This window comes from Pan troglodytes, chromosome 3 (genome assembly GCF_028858775.2).
Source record: "Pan troglodytes isolate AG18354 chromosome 3, NHGRI_mPanTro3-v2.0_pri, whole genome shotgun sequence".
In the NCBI taxonomy this organism is placed as follows: Eukaryota; Metazoa; Chordata; class Mammalia; order Primates; family Hominidae; genus Pan; species Pan troglodytes.
This window is the reverse complement of record NC_072401.2, coordinates 12,755,190-12,780,949: the sequence shown is the minus strand read 5'-3', so window position 1 is coordinate 12,780,949 and position 25,760 is coordinate 12,755,190. Positions and strand designations below refer to the sequence as shown.

The following is a 25,760-nucleotide window of genomic DNA, read 5'->3' as shown; positions in this document are numbered from 1 at the left end:
GGAGACACAAGTGTGCACATACCTAATACAGGACAAGCAAGATGTTAGTCCTACAAAGTATGTAAAATACTGGTAATAATTGGAAGGAATATTACCATTAAAAGGGGGAATTGATCATGCATATCATCTTTTAATTTCTCTATTTTTACATCTTTCTTTAGCTGGAAGCCAGATCTTTGATTTGACTGATTTAACTAACACTTGTAAGAATTATAGTTTGAATGATTCTTCTGAAGTCATTACAAAGTGTTTAATGTCGTCCCCCAACCCTTATGCTCCTTGCTTCTTCTGGCAGAGTCTAATTTAATCTTAACATTTTCATCTAAGATGGCAATACCATTGTGGGACATCCCTCCAAACCTAGATAGATTTAATGATGCTCTTTTCTCCATTCTATAACAATTTGTAAATACACCTGTTTGTTACAGGAAAGGGGTCCCAGTCGGGACCTCAAGAGAGGGTTCTTGGATCCCACCCAAGAAAGAATTCAGGATGAGTCCACAGTGTAAAGCAAAAACAACTTTATTATGGAAGTAAAGGAATAAAAGAATGGCTACTCCATAAATAGAGCAGCCCCTAGGGCTGCTGGTTGCCCACTTTTATGGTTGTTTTTTGATGATATGCTCAACATGGAGTGGATTATTTATGCCTACCCTCTCTGGACTGTATAGGGTAAGTTCCTGACATTGGCATAGCATTTGTAAACTGTCCTGGTGCTGGTGGGAGTGTAACAGTGGGAACAACCAGAGGTCACTCTAGTGGCCATCTCGGGCTTGGTGGGTTTTAGCCAGCTTATTTACTGCAACCTGTTTTATTAGGAAGGTCTTTATTCCCCATATCTTGTGGCGACCTCCTATCTCATTCTGTGACTTTGAATGTCTTAACCATCTGGGAAGGCAGCCCAGTAGGTCCTAGGCTTATTTTACCCAGCTCCTATTCAGGATGAAGTTGCTCTGGTTCACATGCCTCTGACTTATTTAGTAGTGAAGTACTGTTATTAAATCAGAATGGGAAACACGTGGGTCAGGGTCTTCTTGAGAGCTGTGTCCTCAATGCTCAGCATAGTTAATCTCTGTGGGATAAATAAATGAACAAATAGGTTGGCAAAAACAACCAGGTTGAGAGATTAAGGTATTCTGTGGTTGCTATTTTTCTAGCCTTCATTTCTGTTGAGATAAATTAGTTGGTGATAGATCGATGAGATATTTTAAAAGAAAATAGCTATGACAGATACTTCTACATTGGCATACCATGTCTTGTTCATCAGATAAAGCAATCTAGCATATTATAGAAATTATTGTCCTTTTATGTGAAACATTTTATATTATGTGTATTTAGTCTATATTTTAGTTTTTAAAGATTTTCATTAGAGATTTATGGTATATAAAAATATTGTGTAAAATTATGTGTAGCTGGACTTCAGTGAAAATGGTTATGTAAGGAGCTTCAGTAATTGTATTCTCCGTAAAATGAATGAGAACACTGGCAGGAAGTTGTCAGAATCAGCTTTCAGAACACTGGAAATTAAACTTAGGCTGGCAGCAATTCAGAGTGTGCATCCAAGAAAAAAGCTGAATCTCAGTTACATCAGTGTGTTTTGTGGCACTTTGGCTTTTTCTATTTCCATCCACTTCTTCCCAGCTCCAGAGTAACCTTGAAAACTAAGAGATCACAAGTACTGTGAAAACCAGCAGTCTGATAGCCAAAGGAAGAGGCAAAGCTGTGCTGCATCTTCTTCAAACCTTCATTCCCAGAGAACTGACATTATTGAACTGTTGTGGTAGTTTCTTGGAAGACTTCACTTACAAGGCAATCTTTTTAAAATTTTTATGTCTAGGTGTCCATGTGCAAATTTGTTATATAGGTAGAATGCATGTCACAGGTGTTTGGTATACAGATTATTTTGTCACCCAGGTAATAAGCATAGCACCCAATAGGTAGTTTTTTAAATCTTTTCCGTCCTTCCACTTTCTACCCTGAAGTAGGCACCAGTGTTTGTTGTTCCTCTCTCTGGGTCCATGTGTTCTCATGATTTACCTCCCACTTATAAGTGAGAACATACAGTTTCTGGTTTTCTTTTCTTGCATTAGTTTGCTTAGGTAGGATAACAGCCTCCAGCTCCATCTAACTTGCTGCAAAGGACATGATCTTGTTCTTTTTATGACTGCTTAGTATTCCGTGATGTATATATACCACATTTTCTTTATCTAGATTATTATTGATGGGCATTTAGGTTGATTCTATGTTTTTGCTATTGTGAATAGTGCTGAAATGAACATATGCATTCATATATCTTCATGGTAGAATTATTTATATTCCTTTGGGTATATACTCAATAATAGGATTACTGGGTCAAATGGTAATCCTGTTTTAATTCTCTGAGGAACTACCACACCACTTTCTACAACGGTGGAACTTGAAATCAGCAAGAAGAAATGATTCATCAGCACAAAGTGTTCTCTATAGGACTAAAACTCACTTTGTAACATAAGCCTAGGGGGCCAGAGGATTGGGATGACACAGTCAAACTGCTAAAAACAACAAAACAAAACAAGAATAACAAAAATACTAGTAGACTGCTTCCCTATAAGAAATACTAAGCTGAATCCTTTAGAGAGAAATGAAATGATACTAGACAGTAACTGAAATCTACAAGAAAGAATAAAAGACACCATTGAAGAATTACATAGAAACATATAAAAGATAGCACAAATGTATTTTTATTCATATCTCATCTCTTCTCCTTTCTGAATTAAAAGACAGCTGCATAAGACAGTGGTTATAAGTCTGTGTTGATGAGATACAATGCAAAACTATATCATTTGTATGACATCAGAACAAAGGAGGAAAGATAAAGATGAATAGGAACAAATTTTGTATACTACTGTAATTAAGTTATTATTAATCCAAGATACAGTGTTGTAAGTTAACACGATAATGAGAAGCCACAGGATAAGCACTGAGAAAATAACTAAAAAAAATAATAAATGACATGACAAGAGAACTAAAGTGTGATACTGTAGAGTACCTGTACAACATAAGGCAGTAATGAGGAAAAAAAATGGAGAAAGAAAAACAGAAATTACACATGATATGTAAAAACAAATAGCTGAATGGCAGACATAAGTCTCAAACTGTCAGGAATTACACTAAATGCAAATGAATCAAATATTCTAATTATCCATGTAATAGGCTGAAATTACCAGAATGAAAAAAAAAAGATATAACTATGTATTGCTACAACACACATACTTCAAGTGAACGATACAAATAGGTTTAAAGAAAAAGGATAGAAACAGATATCCAAGGCAAACAAACAATAACATAAAGAAAACTGAGGTAGTGATACAAATAAAAGACATAATATACTTTTAAAAAATTATGGGATGCTTTATGAATTTGTGCGTCATCCTTGCACTGAGGCAATGCTAATCTTCTATGTATAGTTCCAACAAAATGTACTTTAAGACTATAAAGTTATTGTTAATGACAAAAATTATATTCTATAATAATAAAAAGGTCAATCAAACAAGAAGGTATAAATGTGCCCTAACAACAGAGCCATGAAATATATGAAACAAAACTGACATAATTGAAGGGGGAGTTTGACAACTGAACGGTAACAGTTGGAGATTTTAATAACCAACTTTCAATTACAGATAGGACAATTAGGCATAAGATAAGCAAGGAAATGGAATACTTGAATGACAATATAAACCAGCCAGAACGAGCAGACGTCTCATATAAAATAATCCATCCAACAAAACAGAAGTCAAATTCTTCTCAAGTGCACATGGAACATTCCTCCAGATAGACCATAAATTAAGCCATAAAATTAGCTTCAATAAATTTAAAGAATTTAAATCATGCAGAGTATGTTTTCTAATAACAATGGAATAAAATTATAAATACATTAAGAAAATAAAAGTTTGGAAATTTATAAATGTGTAGAAATTAAGTCTCATCTTTCTAAATAATCAAAGAATAAGTCACAAGACAGATCAGAAAGTACTTCAAAATGAATTTGAAAAAGATTAGTATATAACAAAACTTATGAGATGAAGCTAAAAAATGATTAGAGAAAAATGTATGTCTGCAAATACCTGTATTAGAAAAGAAGAGAGATCACAAATCAGTAACCCAATCTTCCTTCTTAAGGGAATGGAAAAAGAAAATCAAGAGAAACCTTAATCAAGCAGAAATAAATAAATAATAAAAATTTGAATGAAAATAAATGAGATGGAGATACAAAAACTATAGAGAAAAACAACAACAAAAAAACCAAACACTGGATCTTTGAAATAAATTAACATAATTGACATATCTTTAGCTAGCATAATCAAGAAAAAGAGAAGATACTCAAATTACTAAAATCAGGATGAAAAAGGGGACAATACTACCAACTTTACATTAAAAAGATAAAATATTGCTATATACAACTGTATACAAAATGATTGGCTAAATTAGATAAAGATACAAATTCTTAGAAAGATACAGACTGCCAAAACCTACTCAAAAGAAACAGAAAATGAAAAAACAATAACAAGTCAAGGGATTGAAATAATATTTTTAAAAATTCCATAAAAAAATTTAGGACTAGATGTCTTTACGGTGAATTCTACCAATTAAAAAAAAATTAATACCATTTTTTTGAACACTTTTCCAAAAATGTATTAGAAGTGAGCACTTCTCAACTTATTCTATGAGACCAGCACTGTCATCATACCAAAATCAGATAAGAACATCACAAGAAAATATCACTACAGACAAATATCCCTTGTGAATATAAGCACAAAAAAATTCTTACCAAAATACTGACAAATCGTATCCAGCAATATCTTAAAAAATTACACCAGGTAAGACAAAGTGGGACCAGATGCAATGTATCAAAGGAATACAGATTAGTTCAACATACAACAAAAAAATTATAATATGCCATACTAGAAAAACAATAATAACAAAACACATGATGATCCCATAGACACAGAAAAAGCCTTTGATAAAATCCTAAACTATTTCATGATAGCAGACGATTACCTGAACCTGGAAAGCTGGCTAACGAAAACCCCACAGCTAACATCATACTCAATGGTGAAAGACCAAAATCTTTTTTTTTCTAAGATAATTCACAAGATAAAGATTTTCATTCTCACTACTTGTTATTCAGCACTGTGCTGGAGATTCTAGCCTTGGCATTTATGGAAGAAAAAGGAATAAAAGACATTGAGATTGCAAGATAAGAAGTAAAACTATCTCTATTTGAATATTACATGAGCTTGCAAATAGAAAATCCTAAATTATATATCAAAAAATCCACTAGTGCTCATAAACAAGTTTGACAAGTTTGCAGGATTCAAGATCAATACATAAAAATTAATTGTATTTTTCTACACTAGTAATGAATAATCTGGAAATGAACTTGATGCCATTTAAAATAGCATCTAAATAATTAAATATTTAAGAATAAATTTAATGATGGAAGTGCAAGACTTGCCCACTTAATACCACAAACATAGTTGAGAGAAATTAAAGACTTAAATAAATGGAAAGACTTCCCATGTTCTTAGATTGGAAGACTCTATATTCTGAAGATTGAAATTCTCCAATTAGATCTACAGTTTTAACATATTCCTTGTCTAAATATCATATGCTTTTTTCTTTGATGATACTGACAAGATTATCTTAAAATATATATAGAAATGTCAGAGACCGAACCAGCCAACACAATCTTGAAGCAGACCAAAGATGGAGGACTCACACTTCTTGATATCATATCTTAAAAGCTGCAGTAATCAAGACAGTGTAGTAGTGGTATAAGGTTTAACGTGTAGATCAATGGAATACAATTAAGACTCCATAAATAAACCTGTATTTCCATGGTCAAGTGATTTTCACTCAGGATGCCAAGAAAATGGAGTGAAGAAATAATTTTTTTTTAACAAATGGTGCTGGAACAACTGGATATCTCTATCTATCATCTATCTATCTATCTATCTATCTATCTATCTATCTATCTATCTGTCTATATATCTATCTGTAATTTCTACCCCTACATTAAACCATATAAAATAATTCAAACGGATTGAAGATCTAAATGTAAGGGTAAAAAATATAAAACTCTTAGAAGGAAACATAGAAATAAATCATTTGACTTATATTTTATGCAATTGTTTGTTACATAAGCACCCAAACCACAAGGGACCAAAGAAAAAATACATAAATTGAACTTCATCAAAAATTTAAAATTTTTGTTTTGAAAATATAACAAAGTGGGAAAGATAATTGCAAATCATATACCTGATAAGGAATTTGTACCCAGAATATTAAAAAGTCATTCTTATAATTCAATCTTAAAATGTCTAATTATTTAATTAAACAATGGGCAAACGTTTTGGATAGATATTTCTCCCAAGAAGATATGAAAGTAGCCAATAAGTACATATTTCCATCAAACTACCAATGACATTATTCACAAAATTAGAAAACAAAATTTAATTCATTTGGAACTGAAAAGAGTCCGAGGAACCAAGGTAATCCAAAGCGAAAAGAACAAAGCTGGAGGCATCACATTGCCCGTCTTCAAACAACATTACAGGGCCACAGTAACCAAACCAGATAGTACTGGTACAAAAAGACAGATAAACCAAGAGAATAGAATAGAGAGGCCACAAATAAGGCCACACACCTGCAACTATCTGATCTTTGACAAAGCTGACAAAAACAAGCGATGGAGAAAGGATATTCAATAAATGGTGGTAGAATAACTGGTTTACCATATGCAGAAGATTGAAACTGGATTTTCCTTACTCCATATACAAAAATCAACTCAAGATTGATTGAAGACTTAAATGTATAACACAAAACTATGAAAACCCTGAAGAAAACCTGGGCAATATTATTCTGGACATAGGAACTGGCAAAGATTTCATGACAAAGATGCCAAAAGCAATCACAACAAAATCAAAAATTGACAAATAGGCTGCAATTAAACTTAAAAACTTCTGTACCACAAAATAAAATAACAGAGTGAACAGACAACCTACAGAATGGGAGAAAATATTTGCCAACTATACATAAAACAAAGTCTAATATCCCGCATCTGTAAAGAACTAAACAAGTTTACAAGAAAAGAAACCAAACAACCCCATAATAAAGTGGGCAAAGGACATGAATATACACTGTTCAAAAGAAGACATACATGCAGTCAATAAGCCTATGAAAATAAGTTTGACATCACCAATCATTTTGAACCAAGTTCACAAAACCACAATGAGATGCCATCTTACACCAGTTAGAATGACTATTATTAAAAAAGCAGTAAAACCAGATGTTGGTAAGGTTGTGGAGAAAAGGAAACACTTACACACTGTTGGTGAAACTAATTAGTTCAACCATTGTGGAAAACAGTGTGACAATTCCTCAAAGACCTAAAAACAGAACTACCATTTGATCCAGCAATCTCATTACTGGGTATATACCCAAAAGAATATAAATTGTTCTATCAGGAAGACACATGCACATGTATGCTCATTATAGTGCTATTCACAAGAACAAAGACATGGAGTAAATCTAAATGCCCATCAATGGTAGACTGTATATAAAAAAAGATGTGGTACATATACACCATAGAATACTATGCAGGTTAAAAAAAGAATGAGATCATGTCCTTTGCAACAACATGGATGGAGCTGGAGACCTTTATCCTAAGCAAACTAATGCAAGAACAGAAAAGCAAATACTACATGTTCTCACTTATAAGTGGGAGCTAATCAACAAGAACACATGGACACTAATAGGGGAACAGACACTGGGGCCTACTTGAAGATGGAAGGTGGGAAGAGGGAAAGAATCAGAAAAATGCCTATTGGGTACTATGCTTCTTACCTGGGTGATGAAATAATCTGTACATGAAATCCCCATGATGTGCAGTTTACCTGCGTTACAAACCTGCACCTGTACTCCTGAACCAAAAATAAACGCTAAAAAAAGAAAATTTGCTTACCATCATTAGTCACTAAGAAATTCAAAACCACAATGAGGTACCATTTCATACCCACTACATGGCTATAATAAAAAAAGGTGGGCAAAACACAACCTGGTGAAGATGCAAAGAAATATGAATTCTCACAAACTGTTGATTGGAATGCCAAATAATTCAGCCACTGTGGAAAATGGTTTTGTAGTTCTCCAATATATTAAATATAAGGCCACCATTTCACTTTTGGATATATACCCAAGAGGAGTGAATATATACGTCCACACATAAACATATATTATTTTTCATAGCAGCATTGTTCAAAATAGTTAAAATGTAAAACCAATCCAAATGTCTATTATCTGAAGAAAGGAAAAGCAAAATATGGTTATATCTACAAAATGGAATATTATTGGGCAATAAAAAGAAACGAAGCACTGATTTATGGTAATTCATATAGGTAAACCTTGAAAACATTACTACAAGTTGAAGAAAAGCAACACATAAAGCAACATATTATGATTTCATTTATGTAAAAGGTTTAGAAGAGAAAAATCCATTGATAGAGATCAGTGGTTGACATTGGCTGTGGGAAGAGGAGAATGGGGTGCAGTGCTAATGGATGTGGGATGTCTTCTTGCTATTAGAAAAATGTTCTGGAATTATATAGTGGTGATAGCTGCAACATGTTGTGAATATAATAAAAATGCTGAATTGTCTAGTTTTAAATGATGACTGTCATAACTTTAAAAGAATGAATTATATCTCAATTTTAAAAAATGCTTGGAGCACATAATGCTAAGTAACTGAGCTCCAAAACCAAAGTCTCCCGGAAGAACATATATGAAATATACAAAGATGCAAACAGATGCCAGGAATCCACAGAAAATGGCTGATATTGGGCCGAATGTGTTTTTAGCTAGTATTCAATTTTCACAGTAATAAATAGTGGACACCTTTTTTTTTATGTACCAGGACATTTTTTGAGTGCTTTACATGCATGTTTTCATCTAATCTTCATAAAATTCTGTGATGATTTATAAAATTTTCAATTTTACAAATGGAAACCTCAAAGTTTAGTGATTAAGACATTAGTCCAAAATCTCTCCATTAGCATGTGTCCAGATTTGAATCAAAGACCACTAGCTTCATAGCCCGTAGTAGTGAAGTATTATCTTTTTGAAGTTTATTCTGAAGTAAATCTTTTATTAATTGATGATTGATTCATTATATCACCCATTTAATGAGCTTCTTTTTTGAAATTTTTCTACCCTGAGTTAGTTTTAAAAGTAGGCAATACAGGGTGAAATATGAGAAAAAAGCAATGCTATCATGGAGGCTGCACGGGGATGTGTAAATAACCAACAAACAAATTAATTAGGATGAAGACTCAGCTCCAATAAAATGCAGGGACATGATTAAGAGAGATTGCATGGTCAGAGGATACCTTGCAGAGAAGCTGGTTTGTAAGTCAAGACCCAAATGATGAAAAAAAAAAAAAACTTCTGCAAAAACCTGAGGGAGAGAATCTCAGGCTCTGGCATCAGCTAGTGAAGATGCCTGCAGGCAAGAATGCATTGCCTCCAGAAAGAAAGCAAGTGTTGCTAGAAAATAATGATGGAGGTAGAGTGTGGGATATGAGGTCTGAGAGCCAAATCCTAAAACACTGTTTAGACCTGAGTGTGAGCTGAGAGGAGGAGGAGAATGGCAGCATGATACCGTTGTTGCCAATGATGATGATGATAACTCTACCAGAAAAAAAAGCAAAAAATCAGTGTGTGTACCTCATATGTGTCAATATTTTGCTAAGTATTCTATATGCAGAATTCTTAGTTGTCATTCTTAAGTAGCATTTAAGGAGAGCGTTTTTCCGATTTTATGTAAGAAAAGCTGAGGCTCAGACATGGTAGCTAACTAGCCCAAGATAAATCAGCTAAATGAGAGGTAGAGAATGTATTGAAATCTATGTGACTGCAAAACCCTGGTCCTTAACCACGATGTCTAGTTCCAGCTGCCTCTCAAAGAGGAAATTCCGTGGTAGAACAGTATACATCTTTGTCATTCAACAATATTTTTAGTTGAATGAATTAAGGAGAAGTTTATTTTTGTACGCCAAATATTTCTTGGGTGTGTTCGACTCTCACTGTGATTCTACTTTCACTTCAAGATTTCATGTTCATTATTTATATCTGTGAAGCTCTAAGAATACCAATGTCGTGATTTCACAAAGAACCCCCACCTTTCGAGTTGTCATTCTAGGTCAGTATTCTTGAGGATATTTTAAGTGTACACCTTATGTTCTAGGGACAAAATATCCCAATCTCGCTATGAAAGCCAGCTTGTGCGATTAAAAGGCTGGGGCAGGATTAGACTGTCACTTATTAAGCAGGTTGTTCTAAATAAGTAGGCAAGATCTTGTTATTTTGACAGGCAGTTACAGAAAAGAGCTGGCAGCCCCAGCAGCACAAAATGAAACGTCAGAGAGTCCAAGGACATGTCATTGTCCACGAAAAGCCATCAGCAACTGCTGGGGTAAACATCAACTTTACATTTATTCCACAAAATAGTAAACAGTATTGACAAGTGAAGTGTGTGTGTATGCGTGTGTGTGTGTGTGTGTGTGTGGTGTGTGTGTGTGTTTTCTGTCCCCAGGAGGATTTTAAGAAAGACAAATGATATCCTATTTGTGGTTGTACTTTAAAAGATTCAAATATAGGTCTGAAGGGCAGAGGAATCACTGCAGAGCTTCTGGGAAAGAATATCCTGCCCTTTCACAAAAACACATCCCATCTAATAGCGACTGTGAAGAAGTGAGAACAAGAGCAATTCTTATTATCCCTGTCCCTAAAAAAAGTTTTGGCCCTGCTAATTACTGCTGGAAAACTGAGGCCCAAGACAAGGGGGCTTGCCCAAACTCTCATAGCTAGCAGCAGCATAACCGGGATTTTAAACAACGCAACCTGCTTCTGGAACTTGGCATAAACACTGTTTACATGAGGAAGTCACCATGGACAGCTCTCTCTGAAAAGAAAATATTCTAGCTATCCTAGTTGACCAAGTTGAATATTGCATCCAATGAAAAGCATTCTCAATACCTTAACACAAACTTACTGACTCCTTTCTTTAAACAAACCAACAAACAAACATCTTCCTATTCAGAGTGCTTCTAAATAAATTATTTTTAACATTTACCTAATTGCATGAAATTAGTGAATGTATTTCACTCTATATCCTGTTCTCATTCCCATCTTGAATACTTCCTTATATATAGTGGAAATTCATTGGCTTTTATTTTATATCCTGTGTCTCTAACCTAGAAAGTAGTAAATCAGTAAATGGTTGAAAAAATTAAAAACTCAAGTCAGAAATAATCTAGCAAATGACACTTTGGAAGGTTTAGCCAACCTTCACGGTAGAGTTATGGCTTAGACACATTTTCTAATTCCTTGAGATAAAATTGTTCAACCTTTCACTTGCCCTCAGGGAAAAGGCCAATTTACCACCATCCATCTTCCAGGTAAGTTCAAAACTATGTTTCAGGTGTTGTGATTTATGGTAAAGTTTTCAGCATAATAAGAAAGAGAGAAATAGCTACCACTTGCCCAGATTTTAAAATTTGATTGTGGAATCTTAAAAGATAGGTGGATGGTATCCAGTCATATTTGTCCTCTGTTGAGCAGGTTTATATATTTTTCTTGTGGATACTGCAGTTAATCTATAGATGTTCACGTATCTGCAAAGTGACCAGGCAAGAATTTTCAGGAGGGTCTTGGCCTGAGCAAGTCAATATGTTGGTGGATTAGCTTTTGATTGATTCTCTGATGGGTGAGAGTGTGTAGGAAGAACACTAAATGAGCAGCCCAAGTGTCAGTCTTGAAATAAAATCATTTTGTGCCCAGGGAAATTATTAAGAAAACGGAGTTTGTCTCTTTCCTGTTAACTTAAGCTCTAGCTACAACCCATCTTTTGATGGCCTCAAGCTACCTGGTGACATCTGGTCAATCAACCTTCTTCAGTCCTACTGAGGGCCTAATAGGCTATTGATTGGAAGGTTAGCAGAGCTGGAGTGGTAATAACATCAGATAAAAACATGGAGCCAATATTTGTACATTCCAATCATATATTCTGACATCTACTCAGAGCTCCTAAAATTCAGATCCAGTTAACATGTAATGAGAACCAATTCTGTTCCAAGCGTCACCCTAGGCTACTTACATAGTTTATTTAATTATTGTCTGTAAGGAAAATAATGTTGTTTCTAGCTTACATATGTAGAAATTGGCACTCAGAGTAATTAAGAAGTAAAAAGAGCATATCAGCCAGTGTTGCAGACACTTATTCTGCTAGTTTTTCTATTAGGGCCAAAGATAATTAGTACCAGTTAGTATCTATGATCTTAGTATTGATAATAATGACATTTTAAAGTTTATTATCATCATATACTAAAGGTGATTATTTCCCCAAATCAATAGATTTCAAAATATTAAATCATGGATGTGCAGGAGAAACTGCAAAAAGGAATATGGCTTTGATGCCCAATTATGATCCCTGTTATTGCATTTCACAAATAGCCCTCAAATCCTTTCGGACTTATTTTTATGTATTTCCACAAGCCAAAGTCATCTTAACTAGACTACTTCAATAGTCTTCTAAACAGGCTCCTGATGTCTGCTATTCTGACCCTTCAGTTCTATCTTTTCTAGCTAATAAGAATGTGTTAAAAATTCTATTCCAATAATTTCATTGCTTTTAAAATTAATAAATTTTTAATACATCTTCAATTTTTTTTTTTTTTACTTTCTAACCTCACTTGAAGCCATTCCCACAACTGTGTATCCTGTTATTGGATGTCTAATAGGCATCTTGAAAAATATGTGTCCAAAGAAGAATTCTTGACAATTGTTTCAGTTATTTAGTGCTCCATAACAGACCATCCCAAAAGTCAGTGGCTTAAAACAATCACATTTATTTTTGCACACAAATCTGCAATCTGGACAGAGCTTAGCACATGTAGCTTGTCTCTATTCTACTAGTCATCAGCTTAACAGACTCAAAATCATCTGAAGTTTTACTTACATACATGTAGAGTGGCTCGTGGTGGCTGTGGACTGGGGCATTAGCTGGGGCTGTCATCCAGGACACCTGCAATTGATCCTTCCATGGGGAAAGGACATGGGCTTCCTCAGTACATGGTAGCTGGGTTCTAAGGCTGAGGAGTCCCACAAAACAGAAAAACAAGTGGAAACTACACTTTCCTTTATGCCTTAGCATTCAAAGTCAATTGTGCTATTTGTTGAAGCAACCATAAAGGCCTGAAGAATTTTAAAGTGGGTAGAACAAAGTACACTTTTTGAAGGGAGATTCAAACATTCTAGAAGAACATGAAATACTGGAAATATTGCTGTGGTCCTCTCAGTGGACAAAGCTGAGGCACTTGAGTGCATGTATCTGTGTGTGTGTGTGTGTGTGTGTGTGTGTGTGTGTGTGTGTGTGTTATAGATAGATACCTATATAGATTTTCAAGATGCCTACACACAGGCCTCACACCACACAAAGATTTACAAATACACCAATATTTATCATCTATTTCCATTACTGAAATCAATAAATCCATGAGTTTATGAAATATTTTCAATGCACTGATTCCTATCCAATGTCACAGGATTTATTCTACTTTTCTTTCTTTCCATATTTGTAACTTCCTTCTCTGATGATAAAGCCTCCCCCTTTCCTAATATATTTGATTATCTTCTTCCATTGCCCCTGCTACTGCCTTGTCTGCATAGACACATAATTTAAGATACTTAGTATCTCCTACTCTTCTCAATGTTCCCTCTTTATAGAAAACCTCCTCCCTGACTAGTCCGCATGCTGTGTGGCTACCCACCTTACCCTCTTCAACTCTGAATCCTCATACCAGTTGACCCTGGCTAGGGCTCTGTTCTCACTCTGCTGGGGCTCTTGATGTCCAAACCTAAACACCTGAAAGATAATATCTGTACAGGATGGACTGCCATGGAGAATCAGCCCAACAGGGCATGCCTATTTGTGAATGGCTCGGCTTAGGGTTTCAGAATCCAAGCAGGGTGATGAGCGCATCTGTATTGTAGAGTATCCACACCCACGTGGAGGAGTGGACGGGTATGTCCTTGAGTTGGCATGCACATCCTCACTAATCAGATGCCCTTCTCACTCCGCTGGGCTCACGCCACGCTTCTCACTCCCCACCCCCTCACCCACCAGGAAGATCCTTCCTCTCCCACTTGGGCTTCAGTGTACGGCAAGGACACTTCTTGCTTAGTTAAGCTTTCCCAGTTAAGAAAAGTGTGACTTCAACTTAAAATCTGAGGCAGAACTGAATGAGGTAACAGCTGGGGAATGTCACCTAAGGACAACACTCACAGCCTGACGACAAGTTCTTTCCTGAAGAGGGATCTTAGAAGTGTGTGTCTGTGTCTGCCATAGAGTAAGGGAAAAGGAGAAGGGGTTCCCATTAATTTTTGATATGAGCTAAGTAAAAATGAACATAAACACACAGTCACCTCCTGAATAAGTAAATCCTGTAACCGACAAAAATTCAATATCAAGATTATTGTTTGTCAAACATCATTGTCTGTCAAAATCATCCTGGATGATTGTCAAAAATGTAGATCTCTGTCATCACATCACAAATCTAGAATTCTGAGGCTGGGTCTCAGAAACCTGCAGTTTTAACAAGCAGCTCAAGTCATTAAATACATTTTGACTCTGCTTCAGAGTCCTAATCCACTGAAAATATTTCTTGTAAGTCAATTTTTATCACCATGATGAGTTGCCTGATCTTGTACGTCAGTCCAGCCCATAACTCTGGGAACTGTAACTATCCCTTTGCTGAGTGCAACATCTTCTCCTTTTACTGTAAATCTATTTTGCTCTGGGGCACACTTTTATAGGTCAATATCCCTGCCGTGTTATTGAAAAATGTAGGTTGGACTGTAAAGAGCAATTGTTTCCTGCAAAGTTACCAGGTAGGGGCTAGCACAATGGGCATTCTTAGGTTATGCACATTATAGCATGCCTTGAACATTAAAGGTACCTCAGTTAAGATTGTTTTTGTGAATCTCATCTGTCCTGCCAACACAAAAGGCATGAGAAACATGTAAAATAGGAACTTTGGCAAGAAATTGTCGTTTCTGTTATTTGCTTAAGTGACACTTCAACTCGCTGATTTTAACCTTATTTCAAGTCTTCTGACTTGCTTTGACTTGATCACCTCTTGGCTCTCTTTCTCTTCTTAAGGTTGTTTTTGGTTTGAAATACACTTCCTCAACTTTGAGTCCAACACTGTTCCTTTTAACACAATTTGGTTATTTCCCCTATCTATACACACAAACACACAAAATTGTTAAACTATGCTTTCACTGCCTCTGAGAGCCCTCCAGGCAACTACTAAAACAGGAAAGTCCTCCTCTCCTAAGCAAATTGGCAGATCGTTGGTCTTTTTAATACAACCTTTTGCTCTAATTTTGTATCTCTATGTTAAAAAAAAAAACCTCCACATGTAGTGGCTTAAAATAACTATAATCATTTATTTTTATCATTGAGGACTAAGCTCTGATTTTTTTTTTATCTTGCCCAAATTCCTACCTAAGGGATCTGGGGAGTCATGCCCTACAATCCATAAATTCTCCTCAGATGGGTTTTATTTAACCCTATATATGGTGACTTACTTTCCAAACTGACTCTGGCATAACATTATGAGACAAGGGAGAAAATAAAAATATTTTATCTCAAAACACGTTTCTTTGCCATAGCTTGAAATGGTCCTGCAAAGATGTCCTTTGTGGGGGAGTAGAGAATTTCTATTAACATAGCTAGACCTTTTTCTTCTAGGCCCTCATAATTCTAAAGAAATTAACTAAGAGTATAGCACCTTTTAAAGGTCTGAATAGGAAACATGTGCCATCTGTTGTCTCTAAGGGCAGCGACTATAAGACTTCAAAAGAACTCCACAGTCTTTTATGTTAACCTGAACTTTTCCTTTGTATTGATCCCAGGTCTTTAGACAAACTCAATTGTCAAGTAGAAAACGTTTAAATTTACCTATAGCTGAACCCCCACCCCCAACTTTGAGTCGTCCTTTCCGGACCAAACCAATGTTTTTCTTAAATGTATTTGATTGATGTCTCATGCTTCCCTAAAATGTGTGAAACCAAACTGATCCCCAACCACCTTGGGTACATGCTCTCAGAACCTCCTGAGGGCTGTGTCACTGTCCATGGTCACTCATATTTGACTCAGAATTAATCTCTTCAAATATTTTACAGCATTTGACTCTTTTCATTAACATTATGTATTTGCAATTTTAGCAAGGGCTTGGAAAGAACAGCTGATCTCTGCTCCTTGCACTATTGGCTTGACTGGTGTAAGGCTAAGGACTATACAGTGGTTAGAGGCTGAAATCACAGAGTGGTTCACCCATTCACATAACTGTGAATTTATTCCAGAATACCTGTGTTTATGGCTTCCACAAAGTAGCTGTGGTCTGAGAGTGGGCATCTCAAAAGGCTAAAAGAGGAAGCTGCCACTTTCTTACAGTCGGGACCCAGTAAGTCACCATTTCTATTGTATTCTATTGGTCAAGTAGTCATGGATCTCATATTCAAGGGATGGGGAGTGACTAGTCAGGTAGGAGGTTTTCTGTAAATAGGCAACCTTGAGCAGAGTAGGAGAAGCTGAGCATGTTAAATTATGTGTCTATGCATGCAAGGCAGTAGCAGTGGCAATGGGAGAAATTAATAGAACTCACATTTCAGTGGGAAGAATGTCAAAGGGTTTTGGGGTCATTTTTTATGTATTGCCACAGCAAACACAGCATATAATTAAGATTTAAAGCTATGAGTATTCTAACTCTACCCCTAATATAAGTCATTCTCAATGAAGTTTATTCTAAGAAAACAGTTCAAGTTTTAGTGATGAGCAATGGTATGGTTAATATTATGTGTCAATTTGATTGGATTGAAAGATGTAAAATATTATTCCTGGGTGTGTCTGTGAGGGTGTTCCCAAAGGAGATTAACATTTGAGTCCTTGGAATGGGAGAGGCAGACCCACCCTCACTGTGGGTGGGCACCATCTAATCCACTGTCAGCAGGGCTAGAATAGAGCAGGCAGAAGAAGGTTGAAAAAGCTGACTTGCTGAGTCTTCCAGGCTTCATCTTTCTCCTGTACTGGCTGCTTCCTGCCCTCAAACATCAGACTCCAAGTTCTTCAGCTTTTGGACCCTTGGACTTACACCAGTGGTTTGCCAGGGGCACTCAGGCCTTCAGCCACAGACTGAAGGCTGTGCTGTCGGTTTCCTTACTTTTGAGGTTTTGGGACTCGAAGTGGCTTCCTTGCTCCTCAGCTTGCAGATGGCCTATTGTGGGACTTCACTTTGTGATTGTTTGAGTCAATACTTCTTAATAAACTCCCCTTCATATACACATCTAGCCTATTAGTTCTATTCCTCTAGAGAACCATGACTAATACAAGCAATAAGTAGTACTTGAGAAGCAGTGACTTAGTGAGACAAAGGAAAAGCCAGAGAAGGTGTATCTAATTGAATCATATAATGTTTTTATTCTAGGAATAATATTCCATTTGGGATTTCTCTGGTAGTAGAAGGGAATAATGATTATCACCCATTAAAATTTGTTAGACTTTACAAAACATGAGCACAGACAATTTTCCATATTTTTCTAATAATATACACCAAAGAAATTGGGCCTGCTGTTATTTATCACAGTATATCAGAGATAATTGTTAAATTTACGATTTTAGAGACTATGTTCAATATTACATAGACAGCAAGTAGAGAGACTGAGACGAAAATCAATCTTTCCCCAAACTGCATCCCAGGGTAGTTTTGCTAATATGAAATTTTGAATTACAAATTAAGGTAGAAGATCTGATTTCAAATTGGGAAAATGAAGCAGGTGCATTATTATAAGGCATAAAAATCTCATGAAGGCTAGTTAAAAACAAGGTAGAGCTATTATAACACCACTGCACTAGAACCTGGACAACAGAGTGAGACTGTCTCAGGAAAAAAAAAAAAAAAAGTGGAAGGGCAGAGAAAGCTTACAGTATGAAAAAAGGGTCTAGGAAACTTGATCCTATTAAAGAGACTAATCCTGACAAGAGAAGGTAGTTGCCCAACATAAAGTGTCCAAAGAGTCTGTCAAGGTCACAGGTAATTTACTTGGATTAGACTGTTGAAAACATATTCATTCTGTTTGATAGGGTATAGCAGCAGAGGTAGCATAGTTGACAAATTATGTTCCAAGACTGATACACATCAGCACAGGAATGCCAAGAAATATGTCCATTCATAAAAGGACAATATCTTGGGAGGTATTGGCGTCGACATTACAATTCTATTGGCATGGAACAGTGCATAGCATGGCAGGATAAAGAGTCTAATTCAAACTAACTGAGGTTCATAGTATTTATCTGGTTCTCATAGTATTCATCTGGATGTTTTGTAGGAAGCAGATATGAAATAGGGAAGTGATGAGTGTTGCTAACATCCACATTGTACTAAGTGTTGCTCACTCTGGGTTGCCACAAAATTTCTTCCAGCTTCCTTCATTCCATCTTGTGTAGTTCCATTCTTATGAAAATTGTATCTGATAGGGGTTGTGAATATAGACAAGGCATTAAATTTAGCTAATGTCCTGGATCAGGATGGAGGAGGAACTGAGAAGTCCAATGTTCTGTTTCTGTTTTTGCAGTTTTCCCTCTCCAACTCAGAATTCTGTGGGAGTTCTACAGGGCCTCAAAGTTACTCATGTCTTTGGAAGGTTTAATAAGATCAGTATAGATCAAACAAAAGAAATGTAGACTGGACAACCTGAGATTGATTTTCTTTTAGGATCTTTCAGCGAAGATTAGAAGCAGCTTTTGAGGTTTGTTATGATACATGAGTTCTCAAGGGTAGAAAATTAAAGAGAATTTTGTGGGAGAAAATAGTGATAAAGAGAATATATTTACCTAAAGTTTCTGCTATGTTCTAGATCTTGCAGAGAAATATGACTAGATGAAAATGTGAGGTCTGGCACCTGCACTCTGCCTGGCATTTACTTGCAAGAGGTCATTTAATTCCAATGACAGTCCTGAAAAACCATTGTATTGGTTTCTTACTGTCATAACAGATTACCATCAACGCATGTTCTTAAATTTTTTAGAGGTCAGATGTCAAAAATCTGTTGCACTGAGTTGAAATCAAGGTGTCATTAGGACTATGCTCTCTCGTAATGTTTAGGGGATAATCTGTTTCTTCGTCTTTTCCAGATTCAAGAACTGCATACTGTGCTTTCCTTGGCCCTGGGGTTCTTTCTCCATTTTCAAGGCCATCAACACAATATTTTCTTCAGTTTTTATGTTGCCTTCTTCTCTCGACAATCTTATTTTCCTCCTTCAAAACACTTGCAATTGAAATCAAGGCCCACCTGGCTAATCCAGGCTAAGCTCCCCATCTTAAGATTTTTAACTTAATCATGTCTGCACATTTTTTTTTTTTTTTTTTTTTTTTTTTGCCATATAAGGTTACACTCACAGATTTCTGGAATTAGGACCTGGGCCATTATCCAGCTACCAAAGCCACATTTCCCTGCATTATGAATAAGATCACATGAAAATAGAGCATGGATTAAAACTCAGATCCTTCTTCATCTTGCAATTGCCACCCTTCACCTCTTACCCAGGGCTACTGTATTGCCTTAGTCTTAGTAAAATCCTCAACATTCCTAGGACTAGGGAACTCTATGACCACCAAGATTCCAGAGTGCAGGGAACTCACTCAAGGATACAAGGTGCAAGGTATAGATAGCAGACAATTAAATGACAAAACCTTTCCTTAAGAGGAGTAAGGCAGGAACTAATACACATTCTCCATCATCAATTATACATGTTGTGAGAGGCAAGTATTTTAACTCCTCTGAAACTTGCTATTTCTCATCCAGAATGGGAGTATGATATGTGCCTTAACACCTCATAAGTATATTGGAAAGATTAGAAGAGGAATGAAGACGAAAAGCTATTTGAATAGTAAAGCACTATCATTAGGTAAAATATATGGGGTTTATGAGTCTCTATTCAAACAGTACTGAGGGAAGTAGAGTTTTAATTCTTTTACGACAGACACATCACCCCCTGATTCTTCATCTTTGGGGGATTGTATAAATAGTTTGACTTAAATTCTGACTTTTATCTGACACTGCAGGTGTTACTGACAAACCTTATTAGTAGACAGCAAGAAATAGATTTTGGTCTTCTGAACATCCTAGCAAAAATAATTTTTGCCTTATCAATGTTGAAAAAAATATCTAAGAAAACCCTTAGAAAGAAAACTGATATTTTCCTGAAACAGCTGGGCTATTACACTTTTCCATCTGATTTTATTTTCCTGTCTTTGTGGTTCATCCGTGTTGATGTATTGCTCCTTATATGAGCATAACATAATCCTGTAGACTGCAGGAACATTTCGGTGGCCAAATGAATTCTGAATAATTGCTACTCAACTGGCATAAATCTGTTTTCAATTCAAGAATCATAAAGCAATAGGACTGGAATTGACCCCGGCAGTTGCTGAGGAGATGTTTGGTAAAATGGAAAGAGCTTTGAGAAGGGAGACTAAAAAACCATATTCTAATCCATTCTGACAAGCCTGTTCTTTTCTAGGTCTGCTTTGTCTCATCATGTATTTCACCTATTTCCATTCCCAATTTGACTACAGCCAGTAGATGCTTAATTATGTATTAATTGGACATTGGTCATGAGATATTAACTAGTTAACTGTCTATCAGCAGCATAATTTACCTGTGTGCTTCTGGGCAATTTAGTTTGTTAATACTATGATTATTAGGAAAAAAAAAGACAATGTCTACCTATTGGAATTATTATGGGGATTAACTGATAAATCAAAAGTTCCTATCACAATGTCTGGAACAGTGTTGACACCTAAGAAAAACTAAGCAGACACCACGACGTTTCTTTGTCTCCGTTTCTCTTAGCTTCAATTCATGTAAAATACTGTTATCAAATTAATTTTTTTTTTAAAATGCAGCTCTGATCATGTTACTTTCTAATTCAAAACTCTTCCCTGGTCCTTAGTACCTATTGCTTGACTTAATCAATTTTTTTTTTTTTTTTCTGAGACAGAGTCTCGCTCTGTCACCCAGGCTGGAGTGCAGTGGCGCGATCTCGGCTCACTGCAGGCTCTGCCCCCCGGGGTTCACGCCATTCTCCTGTCTCAGCCTCCCGAGTAGCTGGGACTACAGGTGCCCGCCACCACGCCCGGCTAATTTTTTGTATTTTTAGTAGAGTCGGGGTTTCACCGTGTTAGCCGGGATGGTCTCGATCTCCTGACCTTGTGATCCACCCTCCTCGGCCTCCCAAAGTGCTAGGATTACAGGCGTTACAGGCGTGAGCCACCGCGCCCGGCCAATCAATTTCTTATATCTCGTCAGTCTTACCCATCCCCTCACTTCAGTAACCTGCAGTTCTGTTTTACTACAATCCTTTCAAGTCTCTAACATGCTTTTCAATTTGTTGATTATTTTTCTTAATTTGCATTTACCCTCCACTATGTCTGTCCAAATCTTACATAATGAAGGGAAATGGAGCAAAAGCATTATTATTTCTGGATCAAGATTAATATGTGTTCCTACTTTCATTCTTTCTCTTCAGCCTACTTGAAGCACATAATCAGGGTGACCCAGTAAGCCATGTGCTAACAACAGTAGTGCTTCAAGACTGAAGGACTCTAGCTCCTTGAATCCACTTGGAAGAGAACCATGTACTACTCAAGAAAACATCTTTTGTATTATATGCTCATAAACACTAACTTATGCCACATTAGCTATTTTTGTTGGTGGTGATAGTAGTGGTTTTTATAGCAGTGACTATTGCCCTAACACATAATGGTACACAATGTGAGTTGATAATTCTGTGGAGCACTCTGAGAACTAAGAAAAACATTATTGAGAATGGAGAATATTCCAGGAATAGAAGGGACCAGTTGTAGAACATGTTGCCTAGTTCCTCTGTGTTCCACTGGACAGTTAATGAGACCAATAGGTTCAGCAAGCAAAGTTAAGTGAGTCTGGAAAGACACAGTGTAAATTTTCTCAGAGTGTCCATTTGGAACAGCAGTTTTTTCACTTTAATCAATATTACAAAATAAAAGGGTCTTGTCACCAGGAAATTCTTGGAAATGCTGGGCTGTACAAAGCTAAATAGATTTTGTTACTGCAAAACTTCTTAGCACTGTTAATATGCTAATGGACATTAGAAATTTCCTAGCAAAGTTGAAATATAACATCTTCCCAATATGCCCACAGAAATCTTTTTGTTTCACACTGTATATCAACACTGAATTAATTTTTAAAAAGCCAAATGTATGCTGCTATAAAGAAACACATCTTCAAAATAAGAATACAAAGCTATTGAAAGCAAAAATACGTGCCATGCGAATATCAACTAAAACAAAGCTGTTATAACTAACTGTCAGACAAAGTAACTTTTTGTAACAAGATATATTATTACAGATAAAAATGGGTATGTCATATCAATAAAAGGATTAATTCACAGTGAAGATACAATGTTTCCAATCCATATACACCCAAAGTAGGCATCAATGGACATAAAGCAAAAAAAATAAAAATAAATAAAGGAGCACAGATAAAAATGGAGATGAGAGATAGATATATCCAAAATCATACTGGGAAGCTTTAACACATCTCGCAAAAACTGATAGAACAACAACAACAAAAGGAAAAACAGTAAAGATATAAAAGATGTAGACAGCACAATTATCACAATGTGTTAAAAAAGCCTGTTACATTGTATCCAACAATGACAAAGAACAAGTTCTTTTCAAGTGTGCGTGATTCATTTATCAATATTGTCCATATGCTGTGTTATAAAGAAGTTGTTAACTAATTTCAAAGGGTAAATTCTTTCAAAGATTTTTTTAAAGTGTAGAAGTAAGCTAAAATAAAATAACTGACACACACACAAAACATAATTAGGAAGTGTTCGACTCCTTAGAAATATACTTCTAATTAAATGAGAATTAACAACAACAATAAATCTCAACAGAAATTTAAAAAAAAATTGTGAATGGAAAAATCATGAAGATACAAATTATCAAAATCGGCCTTAAAGCACTTGTTAGAAATAAATACTGAAAATGAATGACCTAAACTTCACTGTCAAGCTAAAAGGATAGCAACATATTAAGATGATGTTATGAATAAGTTTACACTAAAATTTTTACTACTAATGGCAGGGCATGGTGTCCCACACCTGTAATTCCAGCACTTTGGGAGGCCAAGAAAAAAGGATTGCTTGAGGCCAGGAGTGCAAGACCAGGTTTGGCAACATAATGAGTTTCTCTATCTATGTCGAAACAGGAGAGTTCCGGGACCCCCTCTCACAACATGTGACAGGGTTGTGGCGTGTCTGTTTGCCCTTCACTGCTGCTCAAACCCCTTACAGGAAGGGGAACACGCAGATGGGCAGGTGCAGCAGCCAGGGCGAGTGCCCCTGGGCTCCAGGCCCACAGCAGAGTCTGGGGGTAGGTGCCTTTTGCTCCTGAAACCCAAGTGCACATGTGTTACAACACACTCTCTTAGCTTTGCCATCCACGGAGAGCTTAAGCATTAACCAGCTCAGTGTCCTCTTGGTACCCAGGTCCTTGCCCAGCATCCAGGAAGAATCAGGTCACACGTAGACTTGAAGGATGAATGTGGGAGTTTTATTGAATGGTGGAGGTGGCTCTCAGTGGGATGACGGAGAGCTGCAAGGCAGATGGAGCGGGAAGATGATCTTCCCTTGGAGTGTGGCTGTCCAGCAGCTGATTACCTCTCCAACCATCCCCAACTGAACTCTCAGCATTCATATGCTCCTTCTCTTTTATCTGCTGTGCCATACTTTTCTGGCATTCCTTTGGTCTTCTGTTTGTTTCTTCATCTATTCATTTGCTTCTGGAGCCTGCGGTCTGGGGTTTACATGGGTACAGAATAGGGGGGCATAGTAAGCCAAACAGGAATTTTGGGCACAAAAACAGGAATGCCTGCTCCCATTCAGGACTGTAAGTTTCCAGGCTTGAGGGTGGGGCCTTTGCCAGGAAACTGTAACTGTAGTGGCACATACCCAGCTACTCAGGAGGCTGAGGCAAGAGGATTGTTTAAGCCCAGCTGTTCGAGGTTTCAGTAAGCTATGATTGTGCCACTGCATCCAGCCTGCATGACAGAGCAAAACCTTGCCTATTAAAAAAAAATAAATCTAAATGTCAATCAACAATAGACTGGATAAAGAAAATTAGTACATATACACTATGGAACACTATGCAGCCATAAAAAATAATGAGATTATGTACTTTGCAGGGACATGGATGGAGATGGAGGCCATTATCCTTAGCAAGCTAACACAGGATCGGAACACCAAATACTGCAAGTTCTCACTTGTAAGTGGGAGCTAGATAATGGGAACACATGGGCAAACAGAGGACAACAACACACAGTGGGGCCTATCAAGAGGTGGAGAGTGGGAGGAGGGAGAAGTTTAGGAAAAATAACTAATGGGTACTAGGCTTAATACCTGGGTGATGAAATAATCTGTACAGCAAACCCCCATGACCCCGTTTACCAATGTAACAAATTTGCACAAGTACCCCTGACTTAAAAGTAGATAAAAAATAATAAATATATAAATAAATAAAATCTGTACTACTTAGATGAATTGGAAAAATATTATATAAAATAAATATGACTTATAGATGCTGACATAAAATAAATGTTAGGTCTGAATAATTACATATCTGTTAGGGAAATAAAGGGTGTTATTTGAAAACCTCCCCATGAAGGAAACTACAGAGCCAAACAGTTTCGACAGTAAATTCTTCCAGAGTGAAGCGTCAATATCGCTCAACTATTCCAGCAAATGGAAAAATAAAGAACACTTCTCAATTCGTTATTTGGGGAATACAACCTTACCATTATAAGGCAGTAAAGACATTACTATAAAAAAGATACAGACTAATGTATCTATCATTATATAGATGTAAATATTCCAAACAAAATATTAGTAAATAAAACCCAGAAATATGTATAAACTGGAATTTAATTCAGAAATGCAAGAATAGTTTAAAAAACAAAAATCACAATAATTAACCACTTCAGTAGAAATAAATGAAAAAATTATTTTACAATTTAAGGAAAACGTTTTGATAAAATTTTAAATCTATTTGTAAAAAATAAGCAAACAACATCTCGTGATAAAAACTAGAAACAAGCTGTCAAAATGCTTTGTGATGTGTGGATTCATCCCACAGAATGGAACCTGTGTTTGATTCACCAGTGGGAAACAATCTTTTTGTAGAATCTATGAAAGGACATTTCTGAGCCCATTGATGCCCATAAGGAAAAATCAAATATCCTGTGATAAAAACTAGAAACAAGCTATCTGTGAAAATGCTTTGTGATGTATAAATTTATCTCACAATGGAACCAGTGTTTGATTCACTTGGTTAAAAACACTCTTTCTGTAGAAACCACAAATACACATTTTTGAACCAATTGAGGTCGATAAGAAAAAATCAGATATCAAGCAATGAATACAAGAAACAAGCTCTCCATAAGAAAGATTTATGATGTGTGAATTAATCTCATAGAATGGAACCTGTGTTTTGATTCACCAGGCTGAAACACTCTTTTCTTTAGAATCTACCAAGGGACATTTCTGAGCCCATTGAGACCCA

The 25,760-nt window shown here is 36.2% G+C and overlaps 1 non-coding gene across 1 annotated transcript; it reads right to left on the bottom strand.

Annotated features, from left to right (window-relative positions):
• Positions 1 to 3,375: 3,375 nt before the first annotated feature.
• LOC112209057 (U6 spliceosomal RNA) lies at positions 3,376 to 3,478 on the bottom strand. The gene has a single exon (XR_002943738.1). It is a non-coding gene; the product is annotated as a U6 spliceosomal RNA (small nuclear RNA).
• Positions 3,479 to 25,760: the final 22,282 nt, after the last annotated feature.